This window comes from Crocuta crocuta, unplaced genomic scaffold (assembly GCF_008692635.1).
Source record: "Crocuta crocuta isolate KB4526 unplaced genomic scaffold, BGI_CrCroc_1.0 scaffold154, whole genome shotgun sequence".
NCBI classification, from domain to species: domain Eukaryota; kingdom Metazoa; phylum Chordata; class Mammalia; order Carnivora; family Hyaenidae; genus Crocuta; species Crocuta crocuta.
This window is the reverse complement of record NW_027530545.1, coordinates 12,545,263-12,562,648: the sequence shown is the minus strand read 5'-3', so window position 1 is coordinate 12,562,648 and position 17,386 is coordinate 12,545,263. Positions and strand designations below refer to the sequence as shown.

General features: G+C 33.3%; 1 long non-coding RNA gene across 1 annotated transcript in view; it reads left to right on the top strand.

Annotated features, from left to right (window-relative positions):
- Positions 1-359: 359 nt before the first annotated feature.
- LOC144234507 (uncharacterized) overlaps positions 360-17,386 on the top strand; it is a 40,092-nt gene continuing 23,065 nt past the window's right edge. Inside the window, exon 1 of the long non-coding RNA XR_013335990.1 lies at positions 360-480. This is a non-coding gene — a long non-coding RNA (uncharacterized LOC144234507). The remainder of the gene's footprint in view (positions 481-17,386) is intronic.

The following is a 17,386-nucleotide window of genomic DNA, read 5'->3' as shown; positions in this document are numbered from 1 at the left end:
TCATTGGTGAATATATTTCTTTTATTTCAGACAAGCATATCAGAATCTATGTTTGGGTGTTTAAACTGTAGGAGGTAGATCTATTCAACACATCACTAGGAGTCATCCACTGAAAAGCCCCGATAATGGGTGTGTTACTCTCTCTGCAGTATAATTAATGCTTGGCAGTACTGTATAAATCCATCAGCTCTATGTTATCTTGGTCCTTGCTTTTGAAAAGGAAACATTTGAGTTCTTAGTATCATATGGTTGTTAAATATAATTTTGAAGAAAATATATTAATCCCTATAGTTTCACTATAATAAGACTGTTTATTCTTTTATTCCTTCTCCATAGGTTCAGCCGAGTTCAGCAAGTTCTTGTGTTCACTCTAACATAATATATGCTGTGAAACTGCTTTATTGAAAATTAGATATGACAGAATAATAGGGATAGAAATGACTCAACTGGCCTTTGTGACATGGTTGGTTACTGGAAAAGGTAATTTATTTTAAATGGTATTTTTAAAGCATTGATTTATGATGGAATATTTACACAAAATTAGTAGTTTTAAAAAGCGATTTTTAAAACAATTGAAAAACAATGACAAAGATGAAGGATCTTTATTAATGGTGTGTTGATTAGTGAATATGGATTCCAAAGCACAAAAAGTTCAAGTTTTTTTTTTACTACTCTTTTTTTAATGTTTATTTATTTTCGAGAGAGAGAGCACACACACGTGAGTGGGGAAGGGGCAAAGAGAGAGGGGAACAGAGGATCTGAAGCTGGCTCTACACTGATAGCAGAGAGCCCAATGTGGGGCTTGAATTCACAAAGTATGAAATCATGACTTGAGCCAAAGTCAGACGCTTAACTGAGCCACCCACGTTCTCCAAAAATTTCAAATTTTGAATTTGAATATTTATTGAATATTTATTTGAATATTTATTGAAAATTTATTGAATTTATTGAATATCAAATATATATTGATAGCCAAATAATTTTATCTTTTACCTGAATGAGGAAAAATTAAATTATCTTATATGAGAAAAGTGAAGTCTAAATGTTATGAATTTACATAACATAATTTAGTGTTATGTATAGGAACAGTTTGGGAGCACAATTTAATTTACTATTTCTAGGAAGTATGTTTTCATTTGTAACATATTTTATAATTGGATGTTAGAAAATCTTGACTTCCTAGATTTAAGGAATCCAAATAACAAAAATAATTAGCTAATATATTATTATAAAAATAAGTTTATATTCATGATGATGGAAATTACCCTGAAGATGCACAGAATATATTATTACATATGGATTAGCTAATTGTGTCTCAAATCAAAGAATTATGTTAATACCATTGAGGCAGTTTTTGTACACAGTATAGATAGATAGATAGATAGATAGATAGATAGATAGATAGATACTACCAAAATAGTACTGATCATTTTTTGTTGTTATTGATCTTATTTTTATCTTCCAAGTCTTCAAACATTGTAAAACACCATTTGCAGACCACCAGAGTTTTGTTTGGTGTATATGTGTACCCTTTCTGACTTATACCTGGGATATATAGCAGCAATACAAAATCACCTTAAAGAACTGATAATGTCTCCATAACATTTAGAGAAAGAGATGAAAAATATCCTGAAATTTTAGTATATGTTGGGATGCTCAAAATGTTAAGACCCCTTAATAACCCTTGTCATAGCATTTTTCATAGTTTAGGTGGACATGACCTAAAATAAAGTAAAATAAATTACCATAAATTTTTAAACATAAAACTGGTCTTATGGAAAATAACATAATTGTTTAAATTCCTCATTAGAGGTCTGATTTATTTTTACTGTTTAATACATAGGACAAATGCAAAGCCACAATAAAACTAACTGAATGTTATGGAGAAGAAAATGATCTATCAACTATTCCATTGATTTTTGTTTAAAGTTTCCTTACAAATGAATAAACAAACAAAAAGCGGAACCAGGCCTATAAACACAGAGAACAAACGTAGTTACCAGAGAGGAGAGGGTTAGGAGATGGACAAAATGGGTGAAATGGAGCAAGAGATAAAGGTTTCTAATTATGAAATGAGTAAGTCATAAAAGATACAATGTAGGGAATATAGGCAGTGGTGTTGTAATAGGGTTGTATGGTGACAGATGGTTGCAACACTTGTGGAGAACATAATATAATGTATAAACTTGTTGAATCCCTGTTTTACACCTGAAACTAACATAAAATTGTATGTCAATTATACTTAAAATTTCCTTCAAAGACTCCTTTCCCTAGGTTATGTGTATGTTTTCAAACCAATATTGCAATAGAGAAATATATTTATACTTGAGAGATAAAAAGCTACTTCTTAACCAGAATCCATCTTATATGGTACCAATTGTTATAACAGCTTAATTTAAATGTTTTGGACAGAACATTTATGTGTTTGGTAGGTGGCTAGAGTACATGGAAAATTCCTCCAGCGACACTTGGTAGAACCCTCATGTCATTAAAAAAAAAAGAAAAAACTCTTAATTCTATGTAAGCAGTGGGTTGCAATTTGCCCACTAGGAAATCTGTTCTGTGCAGACTGTGTATTTATTTGAGCAGTATAACAGATGTAGAGTATATTTTGCCTTGCACTATTTTTCCTTATGTTTAATTGTAAATTACAGCCAGAAAGACGATGTAAAATACAATCAAGTAGGGGAGAAAAACACATTCAGAAAAGCAATTTTGATCATAAGCATGTGGTATCTATAGAAACTGTTATGTTGGAAAGGGGTTTGCCATTTCAGTGATCAAATTAAAGAAGGTATCATTAGATCTCTATTTAACATCACAATTTTGTTACATATTACACTTTAAGCAGCTGAGCTGTTACACTGCTAATTTAGCTTTTCAATATTGGAATCAGAATTTTTTTTTTCATAGGGAACAAAAGGAACACTGGATATTTGAGATTAACAATTTTCTATTTATAAATAAACCTACAGTGTTGTGGTCAGATATTTTGATGATGAGATGCCTTAATAAGAACTGTGTGTTCTGCCTCTTCCAGGAAAGGCAAACACAATCTATGAATCTATCAGACCTGACTATAATCTGGGAGAATATCTAGGTGTTAAATTAGCTAGAGGATGGGGCGCCTGGGTGGCTTAGTCGGTTAAGCGTCCGACTTTCGCTTGGGTCATGATCTCGCGGTTCATGGGTTCGAGCCCCGCGTCGGGCTCTGCGCTGACTGCCAGCTCAGAGCCTGGAGCCTGTTTCAGTCTGTGACTCCCTCTCTCTCTGACCCTCCCCTGCTCACGCTGTCTCTCTCTCTCCTAGAAATAAACAAAACATTTAAAAAAGAAATTAGCTAGAGGAAATATTCTCCAATTCCTGAAAGCTGAGCACCATATAAAGTATTACAGCATTTTTAAAAAATATTTAATGTTTATTTATTTTTGAGAGACAGAGTGCAAGTGAGAGAGGGACAGGGAGTGAGGGGGAAGACACAGAATCTGAAGCAGGTTCCAGGCTCCAAGCTGTCAGCCCAGAGCCCATCACGGGGCTTGAACCCATGAACTGACAGATCATGACCTGAGCTGAAATCGGATGCTTAACTTACTGAGCCACCCAGGCGCCCCATTACAGCATTTTAAAAATAAATATAAAAAGCTGGGGCGGGGGGGGAGATAAAAAGAGAAAAAAGGTGAAAATAGACTACATGGTTCAACTGCTTTTTGTTATTCAACATTTTCCACATACCATGAGAACATGTTAATCTATGGAATAACTATTCCTTTCTTCAATTTTTATGCAGAATGTTCTAGGCTCTGTTATGAATGATCTGTACCAAGTTCAGGCACTTAAGGGCCTGAACGCTGATCTACCTCCCATCTTCTCATCCCAACCCAGCTAGGACAGGGTAAAAAGATTATGCTTATTGAATGATTTTATTGTTTTCCTTACTCTTCCTCAGACTAAACACAAAGAATGATTTTTCTATAATGCTAAATGTATCCCTACCTTCAAATTAGGCTCCATTGTGTCAATCACCTTTATCATTTTCTAGAATATCTCCCCAAGAGAGCTACCATTGAAATCTAATGGTGCTAACCATTTAATAGGTTATCTATGGTTATCAGTGGTGAGGGGGAAAAAAAATAATGTCTTTTCAGGAAAACTGAGAACCATATTTTCCCATCTGTGTCTTCAGTTGGGCAGAGCCACTATAATCTTGTATAGAGATATCCATCTTTATATTTCTTTTTCCTCCAATTGGTACCTCTCTGAAAAGGCATATTCAGCAAAAGTCATCTACTAAAGCATTTACATTAGGACACTACATGATCTAACTCCAGCAATTCAGGCCTCATGTCAATGAGAAACAGAAAGAATGGACAAAATAGTATGTTTCAAATTTAAAAGACAATATATCCCATGTTGATTTTAATCCTCCCATTATCTCTCTGTTTGGGATATGAGTATTTGGGTTTTCCTCCCTCCTTCTCACTGTAATATTCAGTTGCTCCCTCTTGGCTTCCTGCATTACACCTTAGTATGATGTCAAATCCAGTGCTCTCATTGTATAAGATTAAGCATGGTTCCTCACTCCTCACCAAATTTTATCAACTTTTTATTTAACCCCAAGTGGTCTTCAGGAGACTTTATGTGAGATAAGCACCACAAACAAAGGGCATTAATTGTCTGGAGGTTTGGTTTGTTGTTCTGACTGTATAATATATTCCTACTGCACAAAGAGAAAACCTATTCTCCACTCGTACATTTCAAATGAAATTTCTGGATACTCTGACAGACACTGAAATGCTTCTAGTCATTATGTACTGAATCTGTAACAGTAAGAAAAATAAGTGATAAAGACTGAGAATTTAATGTATGGAGAAGTATAATTGTTCATTCAACCTTTCATGGTGTCATGCATTGTATTAAGCTATGAAATGCAAATTTAATTAGGTCATCCTCAGAGAACTTAGTTCTCTAGGTGAAAGAAACATACACTGATATATTTGTTAGATTCCTGCTGGAAATCAATGCCATAGTCAAAGGGGTAAATGATGAGAGTTTAATGAAAGGATTGTTTAAAAGGGAATGAGCAGGAGTGAGAAGAGTAGGTGCAACCAATAGCAGGAAGCATTTAACACCCATGTGCAGGAAGACTAGGAAGGTGGGTCTGGAGGGGCAAAATAAAAATACTCAGGAAGCAGAAAAGTATATAGTAAGTAAAATAAAAGAATGTCTAGGTCATCTTAGAATCACAGACGATTAGTGGATGGGGACTGAGGAGTGTATTGAAATAGATAGGAACAATCTCATTCCTTCTTGTGTGATAGGCTCTTCGACTCTCCATAATGCTTTGTAGTGACTCGACCTCTAGTTCAGGAGTGAGGTGGTAGTACTGTTCATTATCATGAATTGTTTTATGTAAAAATGATAGAATAGTGAGGTATTTATATATATTTTTTAGAATATATAGGATAGTTATTTACTTTTTTCTTTGTGTCATAAACATACCCAGAAGCATAGATGGAGCAGCTTCTCAAACAAATTATATCTTATAGAGCCTTTATTGTTGCTTCTCTGTGTAAGCCCCTTCTTTTGCCACCCAGAGAAGAAATACTGCTTTGGATGATGCTAAGTGAGGCCATGGGGAGTGATTTTAGTTAAATAATTTGTAGTTTGCCTCTTGGTTCTTTGATTCTAAAGACATTACTTAAATAGCCTGTTATGGACTGAATGTTTGTGTCCTCTTCAAGTTCATGTTGAAGCCCTAACTCCCAATGTGACTGTATTTAGAGATAAGTCTTTATGGAAGTGGGGGGGGGGGTTAAGTGAGATAGGGCCCTCATTCAATACCATTAGTGTCCTTTTGAAAAGAGAAATCTGTGTGCTTTCTTTCTCTGTCTCTCCCTTCCTTTCCCCTCTCTTTCTGTTTCCCCCATATGAGCACCCAGTAAGAAAAGAGGAAGAGAGCTCTCACCAGGAAACAAGTGGCCACTACCTTGTTCTTGGACTTCCTAGTCTCCAGAATTGTAAGAAAATAAATTTCTGTTATAAAATATAAGCCACCCAGTCTGTTATATTTTAATATGGCAGCCTGAGCTGTCTAATACAGACCCAGAAAAGTTGATAAAGAGAAAAAAAAAAAATCCAAAGCTCTTAACTAGAATTTGGACTGAAACCAAACATACTCAGATCAGGGGAACTTTCCTAGAGTAGGTGATGCCCTAACTGAGATTGCAAGATTAAAGAAATTTAAAAAAGACTCAAAACTCTAGTAAAGCAAAAAGAAAAAGGAAGTCATTTCATGAATCAAGAGTTACATGAAGAAGCTAAAGAAGTAAAAAATAGCATAATGGTGAGGAAATGCAAGGAGTTAGTAAAGGAAAAGATTTCAAAAAAGAGATATGAGAGATGAGATTGTTAGGGTATGCATAAGGATTACTAAAAATTATTTGGAAATTTGCAACATACATATCTAATGAAAATCCTTCTTTGAAATTTTAAGTCTGTGGGTGTTTGCTCCCTGTGTGTGCTCTTGTCATGATTGCTTATTTGGAACTAAGACTTATTATAAGATACTATTATATTGTTTGTATTATTAAAGAGGTACTCCAAGGTGAACTTTGCCCCATTTTTTTATTCATTTTATGAGACAGACAAGATGTCACATACAAAAGATAAGATTCAGACTTTCTCTGTGTAGTTATTTCAGCAGGCATCAAAAACTACAGATTAAAACATAAGACATACAGGAAGGAGTGCAAGGAGGGAGCACACAGAAGTATAAAATAAAGTTCAAGTTAATTTTAGTCTTAATCTAGAAAGTTAGCCAAAACCCTGATATTGAATCTTATTTCTTAATAATAGTATGTGACAGTAATTTCCAATGATTTAATTACTTTAATAGACCAAAAATGTTGTGTTAAATAGTGAATAATCAAAAGTACATCATACAGAGATATATCTAGATGAGCAACTCTTCCTTAAAGCTATTGGTGTACTTTCTTTCCTGGGTAAAAATAAATATTAGTAATATTTTATTTGCCCTAAGAAGCCCATATTTTCACATTTTGAGATCTCTAAAATAAGGAGGATTCCTAAAATCAATGATGGCCTGCCAGGCAACAATCATAATGTAATTGACATTACTCAGCAAACCTGAACTTAATCATAGTTTTTCATATTGTTTTCACATCATTTGTGTTATGTGATTTATTTGTACTGCATGTGTAATGCTTAATTGCTGCTTAAATACCTTTTAAAAGATGACACTGTGATTCAGCTTGGAAATAAAAATGTGTGTGATTAGAAAGGCATGGCAACACAACAGATTAATACTTGATTAAAAAATAAATCCAAGTCAAGGCAGAACAAGAATCCCTTTGAAATTGCTGTGTTAAACAAGCTTCAAGTGATTTTTAAAAACAGTATTCTGGAATTAAGGTGGAGTACTAGTAGGGGGACCCTCAGCTTGTCTAGTCCCTGAAACACAGGTAGATCAGCATCAAACCTTTGAAACACCTAAGAAATTGATCTAAGGATTAACATAACAATCTGCATAATTTGAGCCAGAGAACTTGGCAGTATTTTTTTTTTCTTCCTCCAAAATGACAAGGAATTAACCCCCAAAATAAGAATAGGAAAAAATGATGACCAGGAATTTAATCAAAACAGATATAAATAAGATGTCTGGACTAGAATTTAAAACCACACTTAGAAGAATACTAGCTGGGTTTGAAAAAAAGCATGGAAGACACCTGAGAATCCCTTTCTGTAGAAATAAAAGAACTAAAATCTAGGCAAGCCAAAATTAAAAATGCTATAACTAAGATGCAATCTCAAATGGATGCCATGATGGTGAAGATGGATGAAGGAGAGCAGCAAATCAATGATATAAAAGATAAAATTATGTTGAATAATGAAGCAGAACAAAAAAAGGAAAATGAAGACAAAAGATCATGATACAAGACTTAGAGAACTCAGCGATATTTTAAAGAGGAATCGTTTTCATATCATAGGACTCTCAAAAGATTAAGAGAGAGAGAAAGGGGCAGAAGGTTTATGTGAGCAAATTATAGCTGAAAACTTTTCTAATCTGCACAAGGACACAGATATCAAAATCCAAGAAGCACAGAGAACTCCCCTTAGATTCAGTAAAAACTGACCATCACCAATGCATATCATAGTCAAATTAATAAAATACACAGACAATAAATCCTGAAAGCAGCAAGGAGAGAGAGAGAGAGAAGCAATTTCTGTCCACAGAAACTTGGCAGGCCAGAAAGGAGTGGGAAAATTTAGTCAAAGCGCTGAATGGTAAAAATATGCAGCCAAGAATTCTTTATCCAGCAAGATTGTCATTCAGAATAGAAGGGGAGATAAGGAGTTTCTCAGGAAAACAAAAACCAAAGGAATTTATGACCCCTAAACCAGTATTGCAAGAAATTTTAAGGGGGAGTCATTGAGTGGAGAAAAAAACAAAATAACAAAAAAGATCAAAAGCAACAAAGACTAGAAAATACCAGAGAACATCATCAGAAACACCAACTGTACAGGCAATACAATGGCATTAAATTCATATCTTTCAGTAATCACTGTGAATGTAAATGAACTAAATGCTCCAATCAAAAGATATAGGGTATAACAATGGATAAAAAAAAAAAAATCAGATCTATCTATATGTTGCCTAGAAGAGACTAAACCCACCTCCATATTGAAAGTGAGGGGATGGAGAACCATTTATCATGCTAATGCATGTCAAAAGAAAGCCGGAGTAGCCATACTTATATCAGACAAACTAGATTTTAAAACAAAGGCTGTAACAAGAGATTAAGGGCATTATATCATAAATAAGGAGTCTATTCACCAAGAAGATCTAACAGTTGTAAATATTTATGATTCAACCTGAGAGCACCCAAATATATAAATCAATGAATTACAAACATAAAGAATCTCATTGATAGTAATACAATAGTAGAAGACTTTAATAATCCACCTATAACAATGGATAGATCATCTAAGTAAAAAATCAACGGGGAAATAATGCTTTGAATGACACACTGGACCAAATGGACCTAACAGATATATTGAGAGCATGTTATCCTAAAGCAGCAGACTACACATTCCTCTCAAATGCACATGGAGCATTCTCTAAAATAGATCACATACTGGGTCACATATCAGTCATCAACAGTTACCAGTTACAAAAAGATCGGAATCATACCACGCATAATTTCAGGCCAGAACACAATGAAACTTGAAATCAACTGTAAGAAAAAAATTGGAAAGACCAAAGTTGCTTGGAGGTTAAAGAACATCCTCCTAAAGAATGAGTGGATTAATCAAAAAATTAAAGAGGAAAAAGTACATGGAAGCCAATGAAAATGAAAACATAACAAACCAAAATCTTTGGGATGCAGCAAAGGTGCTTATAAGAGGGAAGTATGTAGCAATTCAGGCCTTCTAAAGAGGAACTAATGTCTCAAATACACAACCTAACTTTACATCTAAAGGAGCTAGAAAAAGAAAATGAATCCTAAAATCAGCAGAAGGAAAATTATAAAGATGTAGATCAGAAATCAATGATATCAAAAATAAAATAATAAAATAAAACCCAGTAGAACAGATCAGTGAAACTATGAGCTGGTTCTTTGAAAGAATTTACAAAAATGATAACCCCCTAGCCAGATTTATCAAAAAGAAAAAGTAAAGGATCCAAATTAAAAAAAAAAAAAAAGAATCGAATGAAAGAGGAGAGATCACAGCCAACACCAATTAACTATAAACAATAATGAAAGAATATTATGAGCAGTTATATGCCAACACCTTGGACAATCTTGAAGAAATACTTAAATTTCTGGAAATATATAAACTACCAAAACTGAAACAGGAAGAAAGATAAAATTTGAACAGACCCATAACCAGTAAAGAAATTGAATTAGTAATCAGAAATCTCCCAACAATCAAAGAATCCAGAGCTGGATGGCACGTAGGATAATTCTACCTAACATTTAAAGAAGAGTTAATACCTATTCTTTTGAAGCTATCCCAAAAAATATAAATAGAAGGAAAACTTCCAAACTCATTCTATGAGGGCCAGCATTACCTTGAATCCAAAATGAAACAAAGATTCCCATTAAAAAGGAGAATTACAGACCAATTTCCCTAATGAGAATGGATGCAAAAATTCTAAAAAAAGATACTAGCAAATTGAATTCAAAAGTACATTAAAAGAATTATTCATTGTGATCATGTGGGATTCATTCCTGGGCAGCAAGTCTGGTTCAGTATCTGAAAATCAGCATGATACATCACATTAATAAAAGAAAGGATAAGAACCTCATGATCCTCTCAATAGATACATAAAAAAGCACTTGACAAAATATAGCTTCCTTTCTTGATAAAAGCCCTCAGGAAAGTAGGGATAGAAGGAACATGCCTCAGCATCATAAAGGCCGTATATTGCATGACCCATAGCTAATATCATCCTCAATGGGGAAAAACAGAGCTTTCCCCTAAGCTCAGGAACATGATAGGAATATCAACTCTTACCACTGTTGTTCAACATAGTACTGGAAGTCCTAGGCTCAGCCATCAGACAACAAAAAGAAATAAAATCGGCAAGGAAGAAGTCAAATTTTCCCTCTTCACAGACAACATGATACTCTGTGTGGAAAACCCGAAAGACTCCCTCAAATAACTACTAGACCTGATACTTGAATTCACCATTCACAGGATATAAAATTAATGTACAGAAATTGGTTGCATTTCTATACACCAATAATGAAGCAGCAGAAAGAGATTTCAAGAAATTGATCCCATTCAAAATTGCACCAAAAACCATGAGCTACCTAGGAATAAACCTAACCAAAGAAGTAAGATCTATATTTTGAAAACTATCAAAATCTTGTGAAAAAAACTGAAGAAGACACAAAGAAATGGAAAAACAATCATGATCCTGGATAGGAAAAACAAATTTTATTAAAATATCAATACTACCCAAAGCAATCTACACATTCAATGCAATCTCTGTCAAAATAACACTAACATTTTTTCACAGAGCTAGGACAAACAATCCTAAAATTTGTATGGAACAAGAAAAGATCCCAAATAGCCAAAACAATGTTGAGAAAGTAAACCAAAGCTGCTACACACACACACACACACACACACACACACACACACACACACACACACAGGAATATTACTCAGTGATCAAAAAGAATGAAATCTTTCCATTTGCAACAACATGGATGGAACTAGAGGGAATTATGCTAAGCAAACTAAGTCCATCAGAGAAAGACAAATATATGATTTCACTCATAGGTGGAATTTAAGAAACAAAACAGATGAACGTAGGGGAAGGGAAGGAAAAACAAGATAAAAACAGAGATGGAGGCCAATCATCAGAGACTATTAAATGCAGAGAACAAACTGAGGGTTGCTGGAGGGGAGTTGGGTAGGATGGATGATGGCCATTAAGGAGGTCACTTTAAATAAAAACAGATAGATTCAAAGTAAATGGATAGAAAATATATATACCATGCATATAGTAAGCAGAAGAAGACTGGAATGAGTGTAGTAACAAGATAAAATAAAATTCAGTATAAAGAGTATTTTCAGAGATAAAGAGGAACATTTCAGAATCAGAAAAGTGAATCAATTCATCAGAAAGACATAACAATAATAATGTTTATAATCCCAATATAGCCTCAAAAATGAATCAAATATGACAAAATTGGAGAGAAATAAAAAACTTCTAAATCACAGAATATTTTAATGCCCCATCTCTGCAGTTGATAGTACAATTTGTCCAAAAAATGAGGACATTGGGCATTTGAATAACACTCTTAAACACTTGACCTAATTGATATTTGTAAAATATCATATACAAAAACCATAGAATACACACTTCTTTACAAGTTCACTAAAACCATGTTGCTGTTCCATAAAACAAGTTTCTTCATTTAAAATGATTGAAATCACACAAAATATATTTTCATATTAGAATGTTATTACATTAGGAATGAATAATAAGATGTTTGGGAAACCAACAAATTTTTGAAAATTGAGCCACGTAATTCTAAATGGTCTATTGGTCTAAAAAGATCTCACACATGAAAGTAGAAAATGTTTCAAAATAAGTGATAATAAAAAGCAAACATATCAAAATTTGTGAGATAGAGATAAAATAGTACTTAGAATAAATATTTTAGGTTTTTTATCCTTTAAGAAAAGCCTGAAAACAACAATCTAATGTTCTACCATGACTGGTTAGAAAAAGAAGAACAAAGTAAATTTAAGGCAAGTAGAGAAAATAGTAAAAATAAGAGTAGAAACAAACCAACCAGAATAAAAATAAACAATAAAGAAAATTAACTAATTAAAAGCTAGTTCTTTGAAAACCACCAATACAATTGGTAAACAACTAGCTGGTCCAATCAATAAAAATTGGAGAATGCAAATCATAAATATCAGAAATGAAATAGAAGTTGTCACTAAATGATCCTACAGATCACTAACAATCCTAAAGGATCATAAGAGAATGTTATCAACTTTATGCCAAAAAATTAACAACTTACGTGAAACAAAAATTTTTATGGATACCCTGAATAGCTCTGTCTACCAAAGAAATTTAATTCAAAGCTAAAAACTTTCCTTCCCCCTCAAAAAACAAACAAACAACAACAACAACAACAAAAAACACAAATAAACCGTCTAAACTCAAATGATTTTACTGGCAAATTCTATCAAGTATTTAAGGAAGAAATAATATTAATTTTACACAAACTGTTACAGAACATAGAAAGGCCAAGAAATATTTTTCAATTACTTTTATAAGAACATTTCTAAAACCAAAGACCTTGCAAATAAATAAATCTACAGACTAATAATATCCCTCATAAACATAGACACAACTATTCACAATAAGGTAGTCAAAAAGCAAATGCAAATGCATTATTACAAAAGGCTAGTACCAAGTGAAATCCACCCAGGGAATGCAAATATTAGATCAATTTGAAAATTAATCAATCTGATTTATCATAATTATACAATAAAAGATAAAAGTCTTATAGTCAATTTAATAGAAGCAGTAAAACCTTTTGAAAAAATGGAGTAAAATAACTCTCAGAAAAGTAGTAATTAAAGAGAACTTCCTCATTCTGATAAAAGAAATCTAAACAAATAAAGAAACAAGCAAACAAAAAACAGGCATACAAATACCATCATAGTAATTGCTATAGTAACACCATTTTTAATTCAAATACTAATGATAGAATACTTGAAATACATTCACCATGTCACATAACTTTGCTTTGTGTACTATATTGTTAATCTACTCTTAAGCTAACAATTCAACTAACAAATATTTATACCTCTAGTTTCCTTGACCTCAGATACCTTGACTCAGACTTTCTTTCCTCATCTGCCAAATGGGAATCATCATCATTAGTATCATCATCTTTGTTGCCATCATCATTTCATGAAATTTTTGTAGGATGAAGTGAGCTAATTTATATAAGATACTTAGAACAGTACCTGGCATTTTTCAAGGCCCTATGTGTGTTATTTATTATTAAAAATATAATTATATGAAACTTCTAATTAATTAATTTTATATAATAGAATTTGGCTAAGAATCCCACCTATTATCTCTTAATCAGATTGCTAACATTTTAGTATCTCCAAACTGTTGTTATTTTGTGGGGATTTTTCTGTACTCATACTGATTTTTTTTTAAATGACAACTCTTATTTATTATACTATGGGGATATCCTAAATAAAACTTTAGTGTCATCATTTCATATAACATTTACATTTAGTTGGTTGTAATTTGTGTGAGGTCTAACATTTTGTGGAGCCCAACATCATGTAGTCATACTTTCCACAGCAGTTGATTGAGATTTCATAATGGCAACAAACCAATGTTCAATACAGAAACATAAATAAAGTTTCACTTTATTCATCAAAATATAGGTTTTAGATAACAGAAGCGAATTGAGCAATTGTAAGAAGTGTTTATAATAAGTATATGATGTAAGGGTTTTTGTCTACATTTTGTAGATTAAAAAAAAAAAATTGAAAGTAACGTAGCATGAGTAACGTGTCCAAGCCTTCACTGCTAGTGAATAAATCCATTCAAACTCAAATCTGCCTGATTCCAAATGCGTTAATACGTTGTGTCTCCTACTAATGTGTCAGACATGTTACTTAGTAAGTCTGTGAATAAAACATATTGCCTGTTCAGGACCTTACTGTAACTACATTCCCCAGGTACTTGTGTCACATAGTTTGAGAACTAGTGCTTTTCAATGCTGAGCCCTGCTTTCTTTATCTGACTTTAAATTATCCATCACAGCTTTATAATGACACACATTTCTGTCACTCTACTTGCTTCCTGTAGCCTAGTAGAAGTGATCCCTTGGAAGCCCGCTTACTTAAACTTTTGAGAAAACCATAACATGTCCCTCAGAGCTAGCATACTTCTTATTTTCTGTTTCATCACAGCAGCTTTTATAACATATATTGTAGTGCCTCAGTTCATTAAGTCTTTGCTTAGAAACTAATTGCATCTGAGCACTGGGTCTTTCCCTCGCCATTGATTATTTTGCTCCCTCTACATTGTGATTTATTCCAGTCATGTGTGTCTTTAACTACGATTTTTGTATTTGTTTTTAAAATTTCTCTTCTCTAGGCATGCCCTGACAATCAGAGAGGCACGGTTACTTCGTCATGCTGACAGTATGCAGTATATGCTTCTAATATGGGACATTTTTTTTTTCCTTTTCAAATTGGAAATGCTTTGCTTTACTTATAAAAATAATTCAAGTAACCAAATCAAATTTAAGCTAGAAATTGCAAGCTTTCTAATCTCTCATTCTTATATCCACAATTAATAAATGAGCATTGAAAATTGGAGTAATAGGACTAAATTTTCATCTAAAAGATTATACCTATTTCACTAACACCAAAAATGAGTGCCAGATTCCATAGATACTGACTGTGTCAGTCAGGGTTCAAAGAGAAAAACTGGAACTTCTAAGGTTAAAATGAAAAACTTCTGACAGATAATGGAAGAGTTGAGAAACCTGGTGGGATGGTAAGACAACCCTGAGATTAGTAACAGCAGGAAGTTGTTGCTCTCACTCCTCAAATTGGATCCACAGAATACTAAGTGGGAGGCAGGGAGAGGAGTATATTGGGAGTGGTGGCCTTGATAGAAGAGTGTTTCTTTAATGTCATTGACACTGCTTAGAATTGCTATCACATGATACACACACACACACACATTCACACACATACACACACACATATACAGACTTTTAGTTGGCTTCAGTATGGTTTAGAAATTCTCTTCACACAGTGTACCCCCTGAATGCCCGAACCCAGTGGACTGTTTTCACTGTTTTCCTTGCTAGTGTGTTATTGGCAGAAGGATAATGGGAGTAGTAGGTGTTACCAGAATCTGGAGCTGGAGTTATCAGATGGAAGGATAGCCAAGGAGGCTGTCATTCAGCCAAAGGCACTGCCCTATAAACAGAGGTGGAGAAGAAATAAACCTGACTTATTTCTTTTAGCCAATTTTGAGTCTCCTACCAGTTCTTTCCTTTAGCAAATTCAGCAGGAAGGCAGCTGCCATGAGTATCTGGGGAATGCAGCTCGTAGGAGTCATTCCTCCTATAATGAAGAACAAAGCAGAGAAAGAGCAAGAAATTGACTTAAGAGAAAGTAGGCAAATGGCCAGTACACTTCCAGTGCTAGATATCACCAAGGCTTCTAATATTCGCCACTCCAGCAGGAAAATATATATGGTTATCCTTTAATTTGTAGTTGGGTCAAACGATTTTAAATATTTATTAGTCATGCATTTTGTTTTCTAAATGGTCTGCTTATATTATTTGTGAATTTGGGAGAAAGATGTTGTTAGTGAAATCTTTTAAAACTTTTTTGGTAGAATTTCTTTATCCATTTTTTAATAGCTCTCTTATATATATGTGACAGTTTTCCCCATTTTGCCTTTCAACTTTGTGTCATTTCCATTCAGAAGTTTTAACTTTTATTTTGTCACATATGTCAATCTTTGCTATTATGTCATTCTTTGAAAGGTCTTCTGCACTTCAATATTACAAAAGCTGTCTGGATATATCCTTTTTGTACTTTGATGTTTTCATTGTTCTTGCTTAATTCCTTAGTTCTTCTGGGATAAATTTGGGAATGGTGTAAGCTAAAGATTGAAATCATTTTTTTTTTCTTTTTCAAATCAATATCTGATTTTTTCAACACTTTATTAAACACTATCTCCACTTATTTGATATGTTACCACTGGCATACTTAAATTATATTTTAAATAAGAACCTTAAACTGCTAAATGTCTTCATTTTGTAAGGATAGAAGCTTTAATATTTGCAGGATTAAAAATACTTCCAAACAAGCCCACAAGTCTTGAATATAATAATTATAACTTTAGATTCATATTTCTATTTTGGGTAAACTGACAAGCACTTTTGTCCTTAGCACCATATTGCTTTGACTGTTTCTTTATCATTTCATTCTCACATAACTGGACATGATGTATATAGCTACTGATGCCTTATGGTTTAAATATAAGTACATGTCATGAAAATGACATATTAATTAAGCAAAATTTAGAATTTGTTATGATAATTTAAAAGATGTTCACAACAGTGGACATCATACTTCATGATGAAAGACTGAAAGCTTTCCTGTTAGATCAAGAATAAGACAAGATGCTACCTTTCACCATTTCTGTTCAGTGTAGTATTGGAGATCTTAGCCAGTATAATTAGGCAAAATGAAGTAAAAGACATCCAAATTGGAAAGGAAAAAGTAAAATTATCCATCTGTTCACAGATGGTATGATCTTTCTTATATGTAGAAAAACCTAAAGATCACACACACACACACACACACACACACACACGTTGGAACAAATAAATGAATTCAGTAAAAAATCAGTTGTGTTTCTATGCACTAACAAATGAACAATCTGAAAAGGAAGATAACAATATCATTTGCACTGCAAAAATAGAAAGAAGTCCTAATTGAATCTGTAGACTCAGTGTAATCCTTATCAAAACCCCAATGACATACCTTGAAGAAATAAAAAGCACATCCTAAAACTCTTAGAGAAATTAAAGGACCCCAAACAGCCAAACAGTTTTGAAAAAGACAGATTTGGAGGACTCAACACTTGCTGCTTTCAAAATGTACTACAAAGCTCTAGTAATTTTTTTAAAAAATGTTATACTAGTATAACATAGACAAACACATAGACCAGTAGGAGAGAACACAGAGCCCAGAAATAAGCTCTTGCATATATGAGGAAATGACCGTTAATATAATGCCAAGACCATTTAACAGGGGAAGGATAGTCTCT